We start from the raw sequence: 11,773 nt of genomic DNA on the forward strand, positions 1-11,773 counted from the left end.
TAGAGGGTTCTAATGAGGGGTAATTGTGTCTTTTCACTTATGGACGACCATATTGCTTTTGAAGCAGTTTTAGATTCACTTTAATTTCATTTTCACATCCATCAAACACTCCCATCTCTCCTAGAGTGAGAAACCTTCATTTAGAGAGAGAAAGCTTTATTTGAGGAGGAAGGAGGTTGAATCTCTCCAAAGTGCAAGAGTTAAACTTGTTCATCTTGTTCCTAGCTACGTGGTGATAGTGATAGTAAGTCCTAACTCTGATTTTCATTCAATTTGATGTTAGGGTTTGAACTTGCATGTTTTTGATAAAACCCATCTAGCTCATAAATGGGTGTTTGAAGCAAGTTGTGGGAGTTGTTGGCCCTTGTTTGTGAGTTTTGGGTTGGAAAATGTTGTGGCTAAGTAAAGACTTGCAATATGGGCATAATCACTATCATTAGTGATTAGATTGATGAATGGAACCCAAATGGGTGTCTTTGGAAGTATGATTTTGGGTGTAAACCCAATTTGGGTCAAAATGAGTCTTTTGGTTGAAACGCGTCATGAAGTGCTTCTAGCACTTGACCACAAGTTGTAATTTGGTAAGTTTAAGACCAAATCACTAACCACTAGTGATTTGGGGTGTTGGGGTATTGTTTGACCAAGTAGGAAAGTTAGGTGCAATATGGGTTGAAATTGCACTTGGGGCATTTTGGGTCACCAGAGTATAATTGATTTTAGCTTGTTATATGCACATTTGATAGGTGACTTGAGTCTTGTTGATAACGAAGCTCAAATTGTTGGCATTAGCTCAAGTTAGTAAAGGCGAGTGGAATATTTATGCATTTATGTGTATAATATACTTGCTTGAGTTGGTTGTGATTTAGTGTTACCGCATGCGTCGGGGTTCACCAGAGTGCTACCATGTGTGTCGGGGTTTCACTCAAGTTCGTGTGTCGACGCCACATAAGTCTTATGGTGGGACGTGTGTCATATCACATCGGTTAGTGCAAAACGTGTGTCGTGTCACTAACGGTTGTTATGAACGACCAGTGGTTCTTCTAATGAATTGCTCCCTTGTGCTAATGGTTAACCATGATGTGTTGGGCTGTTGTACATGTTGTGTCTAGCATGCTATATCGGATTATTTGTGCTAGGTTGTTGTGGTGCTTTGTGTTTATGCATTTGTGTTGTTTATGTGTTAATCAAGTTAGTAGGTTGTATGCATACTTGTATACTTATTCTTCTCACTAAGCTTTGCTTACCCTCATTGTTTTTACTATTTTTGTAGATTGTGGCGCCTCGAAGGACAAGGGTAAGGGATTGGCATAGCTTGCCTATTGGTGGCCTTGGAAAGGCGCTTTTGGTAATGGTCCCAACGGTCATGGTCATTGTGGGTCACTTTAGTCAAATGCGTCATGTTAAATATTGTTAAATTGTGGGGCTTGAGTTCCCGATGTGTAAAATTAATGCTTTTGGTGTTTTGAATTATATTTAACATTTGTGTAAGTTATGATGATCCAAGACTTATATGGTTGTGAGTACTTCTAAATGATAAAAAAAATTGTGTCATATTTTTACAAGTTAATTGTTAAATCGGGTTGTAGTCATTTCATTTATGTCGAGATTTTGACAATCATTACAAGAAGCGTTAGGAACTCAACTGAATATGAGTACTGCTTATCCATTGATATCGGTCAAAAAGTCACATTTTTATCTCCAATATTAAGACCTAGAACAATAAAGATTTAAACTTTGTCGGCAAAATTATCATTTTTTCGATTAATTTTGTAGATTAAGTAATTACGAAGGTAATGCAAAAAGAATCAAGTAAAACGGAGCTAAAACGAAGATTCTAGAGCGAAAACGGTGAAAGACAAGAAATCAAGTTATGATCCAGCAAACCAGCAAGCCAAACGGCCTGCCAAACGGCTTGCCAGTATGGTAAACGGCCTGCCAAACGGTCAGAGCAAACGGGCACCTTAAACGGGCAAACCTGGCAAACGGCCCCTGCAAACGGCCGGCCAAACGGCTTGCCAAACGGCCTACCAGCCGTTTGCAGGCAAATTTCAAGTCTATTTAATTGGCTTTCTCCATCCATTTCAACACATACTCAATTTATAATTCATTTCATATTTTCAAGTTTTTAGTTTATTTTTAGTAGTAGTTAGCTTAGCTTTTATTTTTCGGAGGATATCCCGGCGAGTCCCTGCGATCTCGGGTAGATTTCTTCGGCCTTTTTAGGTTTTTATCCGAAACGCTTGTCTTTTGTATTAAACATGTGTTCTTATTTTTTATGTTTAATAATGCATTCCGATATTACCATGATAGTTTAATTAATCTGTATGTTGTCATGATAGAAGTTTGGGTTAGCGTAATTATGTTAATTTAGTACGATTACTGTTATAATACTGAACTAGGAAGTCTGATAGATTTGTATGCTAGCATCTTAAGGATTGACCAACCTAGATTGTGATCAGGACTTGTCCACCTATATGAAATTAGCTATTTCATAGGATTAAGACCCCTGTCTATACTGTATCTGAAGATTCTATGAACTCGGTATGGCCGGAGTTCCCGAGAGGCATTTAATGCGCTTTTAGGACACGGAACTTATGAATTGAGACATGAATGACCTGGTATGTCTATTGACTATTCCGAAGAGACTTCTTAGGAGCTGTTAAGATCTACTTAGTGCCTTCACTGTGAGACTTCTTAGGAGCTGTTAAGATCTAGTTAGTGCCTTCACTGTGTGACTCAAGCCTATTGCATGTTCTTGTCTGATTGTTGCCTTAGGTCTTAATCATATCAACTGTTTAGGTATTCATTAGATTTCTATCTGCTTTACTATCAGTATATTAACTGTGATGCTGTATAATGTTTGAATTGATATGATCTCATTAGTATGATGGAATGGTTGTTAGTTTTCATTTAAGGTTTTGCCAACTTAAACCGACGGATTCCTTCCGTTTGTGATCAGTGTTCAATCGACATGGCACGTTGTTATTCAATTAACTAAACTGATAACGAGGGTTAGGATTAGAGCTTAACTCACTAATAAACCTAGTGCTTTACTGAGGATAACCTCCGAGGTATTGTTACCTTTCAATTATACACCAAGTGACATACTTCTCACTGCTCAAAGAGAACTCCGAGAGTTCAGAGACAAGTAGGCCTGTGTAATTGGCTCATCCAACTAGATCTACATCATTCCAAGCATGGTCTTAACATAAGCATAATTACCTTTCCCTAACTCAATACTGATATCTTGGTCAACATTTCCCTGATCTGCATACTCCGGATATCCTTCCACTTATTTACTTTTCTGCACTTAGGACTTTTAGCTAAAAAACAACTACTATCTTTTAACTAGGTAATTTAACTAAAAGACAATTATCCACTTGATCTTCAATTCATTAATCAGCAAAAAAAATACGACATTAGGTTAACTTACACCTTCTACACCTTAGAAAGTAAAAGTAAATTTAGGCCCCGCACAATATAAATAAAGGAAGACACTGTGTGCTACCGAACAGGACATCCTGCGACCTAACAACACCGCATAAATAAAACCGTCCGTTAGTAGCATATCACTGTTTCTCTTGGCGCCGCTGACGGGGATCGAATATTTTGATCGAGAAAGATTTAAAAAGAAAAAAGTGTTGTTTGGTGGTGTCTAAGAAAGACAATTATACACGGACTTGGTTGTTGGATTTTTCGAACAGTCTCCAATTATATTGGAACTAAAAGGATCCTGCCTCTCCATAGTTGGCCTGGCCACCTCGATACAAGTAATCTGTAAGAAATCCTATCAGTAAAGATATCCGATCTGGTTAGCGACCGAATTTCAAGAATAATTGTTTTTATTAAATTATCGATCCTTTTAGTAAATTAATATTTTCTAAAAGTTACTTTTAAGTCTTTTTAAACAGAAAATCTAAAAATGGAACAACAATATACCCTTGCTTCTATGCATAAGTCATGCTTAGAGGAAAGAGGAGGACCAATCACCTTAGGAACCGAAGGAATTCCTGAAATCAGTTCACACATGATTAAACTAGTCAGTATGATCTATAAATTTCAAGAATTACCAACTGACGATCCAAACTTTCACTTAAACAAATTTATCAGTCTGGTGGACTCTTTTAAGAAGGAAGAAAACGAGAAAAACATTTTAAAACTTCATATTTTTCAATATTCACTTTCTGCACACGCTTTAGCATGGTTTGATGAACTTAACATGAATTCAATCCATTCATGGGGGGTTTTAGCCACTAAATTTCTAAACAAATTCTATTCACCCTCCCTGCAAACCTGTTTAAGAAATGACATCACAAACTATTCTCAAAAAGAAAATGAGTCATTGTGTCTAGCATGGAATAGAATAAAGATGATGCTTAAAAGATGTCCGAATAATTTGTTAAGTCGGGCAGACATAATCTGTATGCTTTACAATGGTTTGACCAAGGATGATAAGTCTCTCCAAGACATGGCCTCGGCAATTTCATGTCCCGAACAGCAGACGAAACATGGAATCTCTTGGACACAATAGCTACACAACAGGAAGATTGGAATAATGAAGCTGCTGAGAAGATGACGTCTTTGCACATACGATAAAAATGCTGGAAACCAGGTTACAAGATCTCACCCTCACTCTTCAAAATTTACAAATTCCTAGAAACTCCGATGCTACTAGAACCAATCTAAGGTATCCTTACCCTAGATGGGCACACAAACAGCAAAATAGCTCGGATCATAATATAATCTTCCCGTTGCATAAACCTACTCTCCACTCTAAGGAAATTTTAGTTGAATTTATGAAAAAGCAATACACGATAAACCTTCAAGTCATAGAATGTCAAAATAAGTTTAATACTTTGATAAAGACTTTTGAAGAATTAATCACCAATTTTCAGCTTACGCTTAAACGATTGAGCACTAATGTTTATATAAAGTGTAGTGAGTTTGAAGCCCTAGTAATTACTAGAGGAGGGAAGGAAAAAATTGTCAATATACCCATACAAGATTTTTCCGATAAGGAACCTGTGCCAATTGAACCAGTTATCAATTCACTGGAACCTATCTCTCCTAAGGCCCCGTATACCTTTCCCAGGTAGGCTTAGGAAGGAAAAACAAGAAGTACAATTCACTAAGTACTGGAATATTATTAAGAATTTGCATTTGAATGTACGACTAGTAGATGCTTTAGTAGAAATGCCAAACTGCGCTAAATTTTTCAAAGAATTGCTTTCAAACAAAAAGAGATTAAGAGAGATAGTTAGCTTGCCCTTAAGTGAAGAATGCTCGTTAGTGTTACAACATGGAATTCCCCCTAAGTTAGGAGATACAGGAAGATTTACGGTACCTTGCTACCTACAAAATATCCAAATTAGCAATGCGTTAGCAGACTTTGGAGCCAGTGTAAACCTAATGCCCTATTCATTATTCAAGAAGCTAGGATTAAATGACTTAAGGCCTACCAGAATGACTATCCAACTCGTGGACAGATCAGTTAAGATTTCTCGAGGAATAGCTGAAGATGTCCTAGTTAGAGTGGATAAGTTCACGTTTCCCGTTGATTTTGTCATTATAGATATTGAGGAAGACACAAAGGTCCCACTCATTCTTGGTAGACCGTTCCTGAATACTGTTAAGGCCATAATTGATGTGCACGAGAAATCATTGAAATTAAGGGTTAGAGGACAAGAAATCACATTCAATGTTGATCGTCTCATGAAAAATCATAAAGAAGAAGATGTATATCTCTCTGATTCTTTCCAAGAACTCGTCAACGAATACCTGGAAGAAACCATGGCTATATGTAGTCAAGATCAAATTTCTAAAGTTGTGTTTTTTACACCTCCTGAAGGAAATCTCGACAACCATTCAGCCATAAACCTTAGTCAACACAAATCTACCCTCTCTGAAAGTAATTTTCTTGGTAAGACTATTTAAATAGCACCGCTAGGACAAGGCATTCCTTTACCTCTATTAAGGAGAAGACCGAATGAAGAAATAGATTTCATTCCAGTAACAGATTTCATTCCAGTATATCAGGAACCCCAGTCAAAGGAGGACTGTAAGGAGTTTCCCGAACCTACCTTCAAAACTAAAGAAGACATTTCTGAAGAGGAAGCATTAAGAAGGACAATTTCCAAAAATGAAGAACAGATAGCATCAGTGACTGCTACTGAAGAATCAGAATTCCAGGAGAAGTATGAATCATTAGACCGAAAGGAGATAGCTAGGATGAAGCCATCTATCGAGGAACCTCCAGAATTGGAATTAAAGAAGTTACCCGATGATATCGGCTAAAAAGTTACGTTTTAACCCAGTATTAAGGCCCAAAAACAAGAAAGATTCGAACTTTGTCAGCAAAATACCCACTTTGTTAGTTAGAATTGAAGAATAAGTAATTACGAAGACGGTGCAAAAAGAATCAGGCGAATCGGAGCTAAAACGAAGATTCTAGAGCAAAAACGGTAAAAGACAAGAAATCAAGTTACGATCCAGGAAAATCAGGCTGACTAGGCCAGCAAACGGCCTGTCATATAGCTTGCCAAATGGCCTACCAGTATGGCAAAAGGCCTGCCAAACGGTCAGGTTAAACGGCCTCCAAAAACGGCTTGCCTTAGCAAACGGCCTCCAAAAACGGCCTGCCAAACGGCCTGCCAAACGGCCTGCCAGCCGTTTGTAGGCAAAAATCTTGCTTACTTAAAGGGTCTTTGTCATTCATTCCAACACACACTTCAATTCACTTCTTTCTCTCTCTTGTACAATATTAGTCATACTCTCAAGGCCTTCGACTTCGTGCGGGAAACCTAGTACCCAGAGAAGAACACCGAAGATTGTATATGGAGCGGTCTGGAGTCTTGAAGTTGTCACTTTTGTATTCGGAACTCGTTTAATCTACTGGTACTTCTATCCCTTATCTTTATATAATGTCTTCTATCATTATGTTATGTGATATTGTTGCCATGATTAGCGAGTAGTTATCTTTAGTGTATGCTATGATGTAAGCAATTATAATGCCGAAATAATATTATGGTTTGTGTATGCTGTTGAAATGCTTTCCGATTATGCTTTAAACTCAATCGCTTTTCCAAATAATAGAACGTAGTTATTGAAAGGACCCGTTCATATACATTATAAACGATTCACAATAGTTGATTACATTGCGAGGTATTTGACCTCTATATGATACATTTTACAAACATTGCATTCGTTTTTAAAAGACAATCTTTCTTTACATCCAAAATTGACAGGCATGCATACCGTTTCATAATATCCACTATCCAATTATAAATTGATTTAATAATAATCTTTGATGAACTCAATGACTCGAATGCAACGTTCTTCGAAATATGCTATGAAAGACTCCAAGTAATATCTTTAAAATGAGCAAATGCACAGCGGAAGATTTCTTTAACACCTGAGAATAAACATGCTTTAAAGTGTCAACCAAAAGGTTGGTGAGTTCATTAGTTTATCATAATCATTTATTTCCATCATTTTAATAGACCACAAGAATTTCATTTCCAGTTCTCATAAATATACGTCCCATGCGTAGTGACAAAAATAATCATTCATATGGTGAACACCTGGTAACCGACATTAACTAGATACATATAAGAATATCCCCTATCATTCCGGGATCCTCCTTCGGACATGATATAAATTTTGAGGTACTAAAGCATCCGGTACTTTGGATGGGGTTTGTTAGGCCCAATAGATCTATCTTTAGGATTCGCGTCAATTAGGGTGTCTGTTCCCTAATTCTTAGATTACCAGACTTTAATAAAAAGGGGCATATTCGATTTCGATAATTCAACCATAGAATGTAGTTTCAATTACTTGTGTCTATTTCGTCAAACATTTATAAAAGCGCATGTATTCTCAGTCCCAAAAATATAAAGGGTAAAAAGGCAAATGAAACTCACCATACTGTATTTCGTAGTAAAAATACATATAACGTCATTGAACAAGTGCAAGGTTGGCCTCGGATTCACGAACCTAAATTAATTATATATATTTATGTGTTAGTCAATATTTGTCTAACAAATTAGGTCAAGTCATAGTGTACCACAATCCTAATGCTCGAGACTAATATGCAAAAGTCAACAAAAGTAAATTTGACTCAAAATAATTTTCAAAAATCTATACATGATTAATATATAGTTTAAATATCGTCATTTTATATTTTTAAATATTTTTAAAAGATTTATTAGAGTAAATAATATAATTTATTTATTAATAAATAAAATTTTATATTAAATTTATATAATAAAATATACTTTTATATATATTAAGTAATAAAATTTATAGGGTTCATTTAATATTATAAAGATAATATGATAGGTATTATTAAAGTAAGTTATTACACGTAGTAAAATATGTTTGTATCACATATTTATTTGATAAAATAATATCAATAATGATAGTAAGTAAAAGTTGTATTATTTTGTAATAATAATAATTATTATAAAAATATCAATATTTATAATTACTAAGATGACATTATGATAAAACGATAATTCTAATTATGATAACTTTAATATTTACGATAATTTTTAATATTATCTTTAAAATAATAATTTTATTTAAAATAATAATAATAATGATATTTTATAGTAACAATGACATGTCTATTAAAATGATAATTTTTGTTAAAATGATAGTTTTAATACTAACGATACTTTTAATAATAATAGTAATGATAAAAATAATAAGAACGATAATTTTATCTAAATCAATATCTTATAATATTTAATTTCATCATGATACTCTTACCCATTATTTCCTAATCATTTCGTTTAATAGCTTTTAATCGTCTTTTATATCGTGTTCATAATAATGATAATAATAGTAATCAAAATAATTAGGTGTTACAAATATTTGTTTTAATTACACTAATATTAATAATGATAGTTACTATAACATTATTAACGATAATACTATTAATTATCTTAATGATAATATAGTAATAATAATAATAACAATAACAATAACCATTTTTAAATAATGATATATATATTAATAATGATAATAATAATAATAATAATACCAATAATAATAATAATAATTGGATAATAATAATAATACTAATTATAACTTTAACGATAATAACGATAGTAATAATAAAAAAAATAACAATTTTTAATGATAAATCCCTTTTATTGATAAAGATAATAATAATGATAATAATAAGATAAAACTAGAACGACGATAAAAACGACGATAATAATAATCATTTTTAATAAAAATATCGAAAATTCAATTGATTATAACTTCTAATCCTTTCATCGAAACCATTCGATATCTAAAGGAAAAGTTCTTAATTTTTCGCTAGCTTTCCAAGGACATGCATATCTTATACCTTATCTCAACCGCAAGTGTAACTAATTCAAGATTCAACCTAATCTGTCTAAGGGCAATATCAAAAGTACAAGCATGCATAATCCTAAATACTCGAGCACTAGTCAGGGATACACTATTAGTATGTAAAAGTTAAATTATGAGTACTCACGTATCAATATTGAGATTCAATATTGCAGGAAAGGTACGTAGACGCAATGAAAATGATAAACACTATATTGACCTCACGAGCATACCCATGAACCATACTCAATCACCTCCATAGCTATAACCCATAATTTCCTTAATCATATCCCACTCGAAAAACAATTTCAAAATCACTCGGACAGCACTCCGTAGTAATATTTTATGTATACTAATAATATCTTGAAATAATACGGAGTAAATATATATATGTATATCGATTGAGAGAGTTTAGAGAAAAATATTTTCAAGTTTCTATGAAATAATGAAACCTATTGAATTCTATTTATAATAGATTTTTGAATTATTAAAGTGAATTATTAAAGTATGAATTATTAAAGTGAATTATTAAAGTATGAATTATTAAAGTGAATTATTAAAGTATGAATTATTAAAGTAAATTATTAAAGTTAAAGTAAAGTAAAAATAAAGTAAAGGTAAAGTTTAAGTATAGTAAAAGTATAAAACTATGTACGTATAATACGCGTATAAATATATATAATATTAATTTAAATCGTTATATATATTTAATAAAATAAAATATAAATATCGTTATCTTTATCATACTAGTTAAGTAATGAGTTGTCAAAAGTGGTTCTAGATATTTATAAAAGTTATATACGTTTTAATAATAAAGTTCTTTTTAAACTAAAAACGTTTTTTGTACGTTTGAAACTAAATAGATCAATCGAGTCTTTATGAAATTCAATCTTCCACTATCCTTTGTCTAGTTCTCAATGATTGACAATTTGTTCTTATTTATAAATCACTTTACCATTTTTCGAATATTGTTAAAATGAAAAGATTTCTCAAATCAACGTGGGCCTTTCAACAGAGACTTGTAATCATAATTCAATATATCTAATAATTCAATCATTTAATCTTATCTTCTAATTCCATTGATAAACATTTTGAAACAGATACAATCATATAAAGTATTTAATCTAATATTTTATTTACGTTTCAAGTTATAATATATATACACATATACATATATAATCATATTCGTTTAATTGTTCGTGAATCGTTGGAACTTGGTCGAGGTTGAATGAATGTATGAACATAGTTTAAAATTCTTGAAATTTAACTTAACAAATATTGCTTATTGTGTCGGAAACATATAAAGATTAAAGTTTAAATTTGGTTAGAAATTTTCGGGTTGTCACAGTTATTGGCTCTGTTATTGGGAAGTCGCGAACCCCGATTCAGAGTACACTATCTGTGTCACCCCTTAGTAAGAGAAGTCTATCGGATACAATGTAAGATCGACTGAGGCACACCGGTTGTAGTAAGTCTATCAAGCTTTGGATTCCGATTGAGGACTCTTTCGTAGTGAAACATCTGACTAGACCCTTAGTACATTGTCGGTCCCAGACCATGCTAGTGTAGTCACCGAGCATATAAACTTCATACGTGCACGCTGAAGCACAAGGGTTGTTGTAAGCTGTACCTCTGCTAAGTAAGGCCATGAAACCCGGTCAGTGTTGATTAGTACACTGCACCATAACGTGGTCTCAAGCATTATACCCCGCTTGAGGGATTCTTAGTTAATTAAGGAACTGTTTGTTTAGACACATAAAGGATTGGACCGTTAGGATAACCGAACGTGTTCATGGAAGTCAGCTTGACTTGGCCATGGTGTTATTTATGGTTGAACTCTTTTAAGGGCCTAACTATCTTTTAAGAACCAAGCATTAACGAAAGCATTGAAATACATCACGTCTGTCGGATATGATAAACCATGTATTCTATTATACTTAAGAAAATTTAGACCATTGTGGAATGTTAATACGTCACCCAACCGAGTCACTCAATTGAATGAGCCGTCTGAATGTGTATGCCTATAGTCAGACTGCACGAGTATCGGGGGTAAGGGACGTTGCTGTATATTCAGAATCTTCAAGCCTAACGCAGTACCCAGTGACATGTCTTATGACAGGGGCGTTTAGGACCAGTGTAATGAATACAAGGCCTCTGCCTATTCATGAGCCATCATTCCATAATCTCGGCAGAATAACTGATGAGGTCATAGTATGCACTCACTTTAACCATATCTGAATTACGAATTTTATCACATTTACTTTATCTGTCTTATAAATTAGAAAAACCCAAAATTAAGTAACCACTACTCCTTCCTAACTATCTTAGGCTTAAATATAGGTTCGATTCTACTGATATCTCAAAAATATGACTCTAGGTCATACTTCCCTTACTTATACTAAGGAGTAGTATGATT

Source organism: Rutidosis leptorrhynchoides, chromosome 3 (assembly GCF_046630445.1).
Source record: "Rutidosis leptorrhynchoides isolate AG116_Rl617_1_P2 chromosome 3, CSIRO_AGI_Rlap_v1, whole genome shotgun sequence".
NCBI lineage: Eukaryota > Viridiplantae > Streptophyta > Magnoliopsida > Asterales > Asteraceae > Rutidosis > Rutidosis leptorrhynchoides.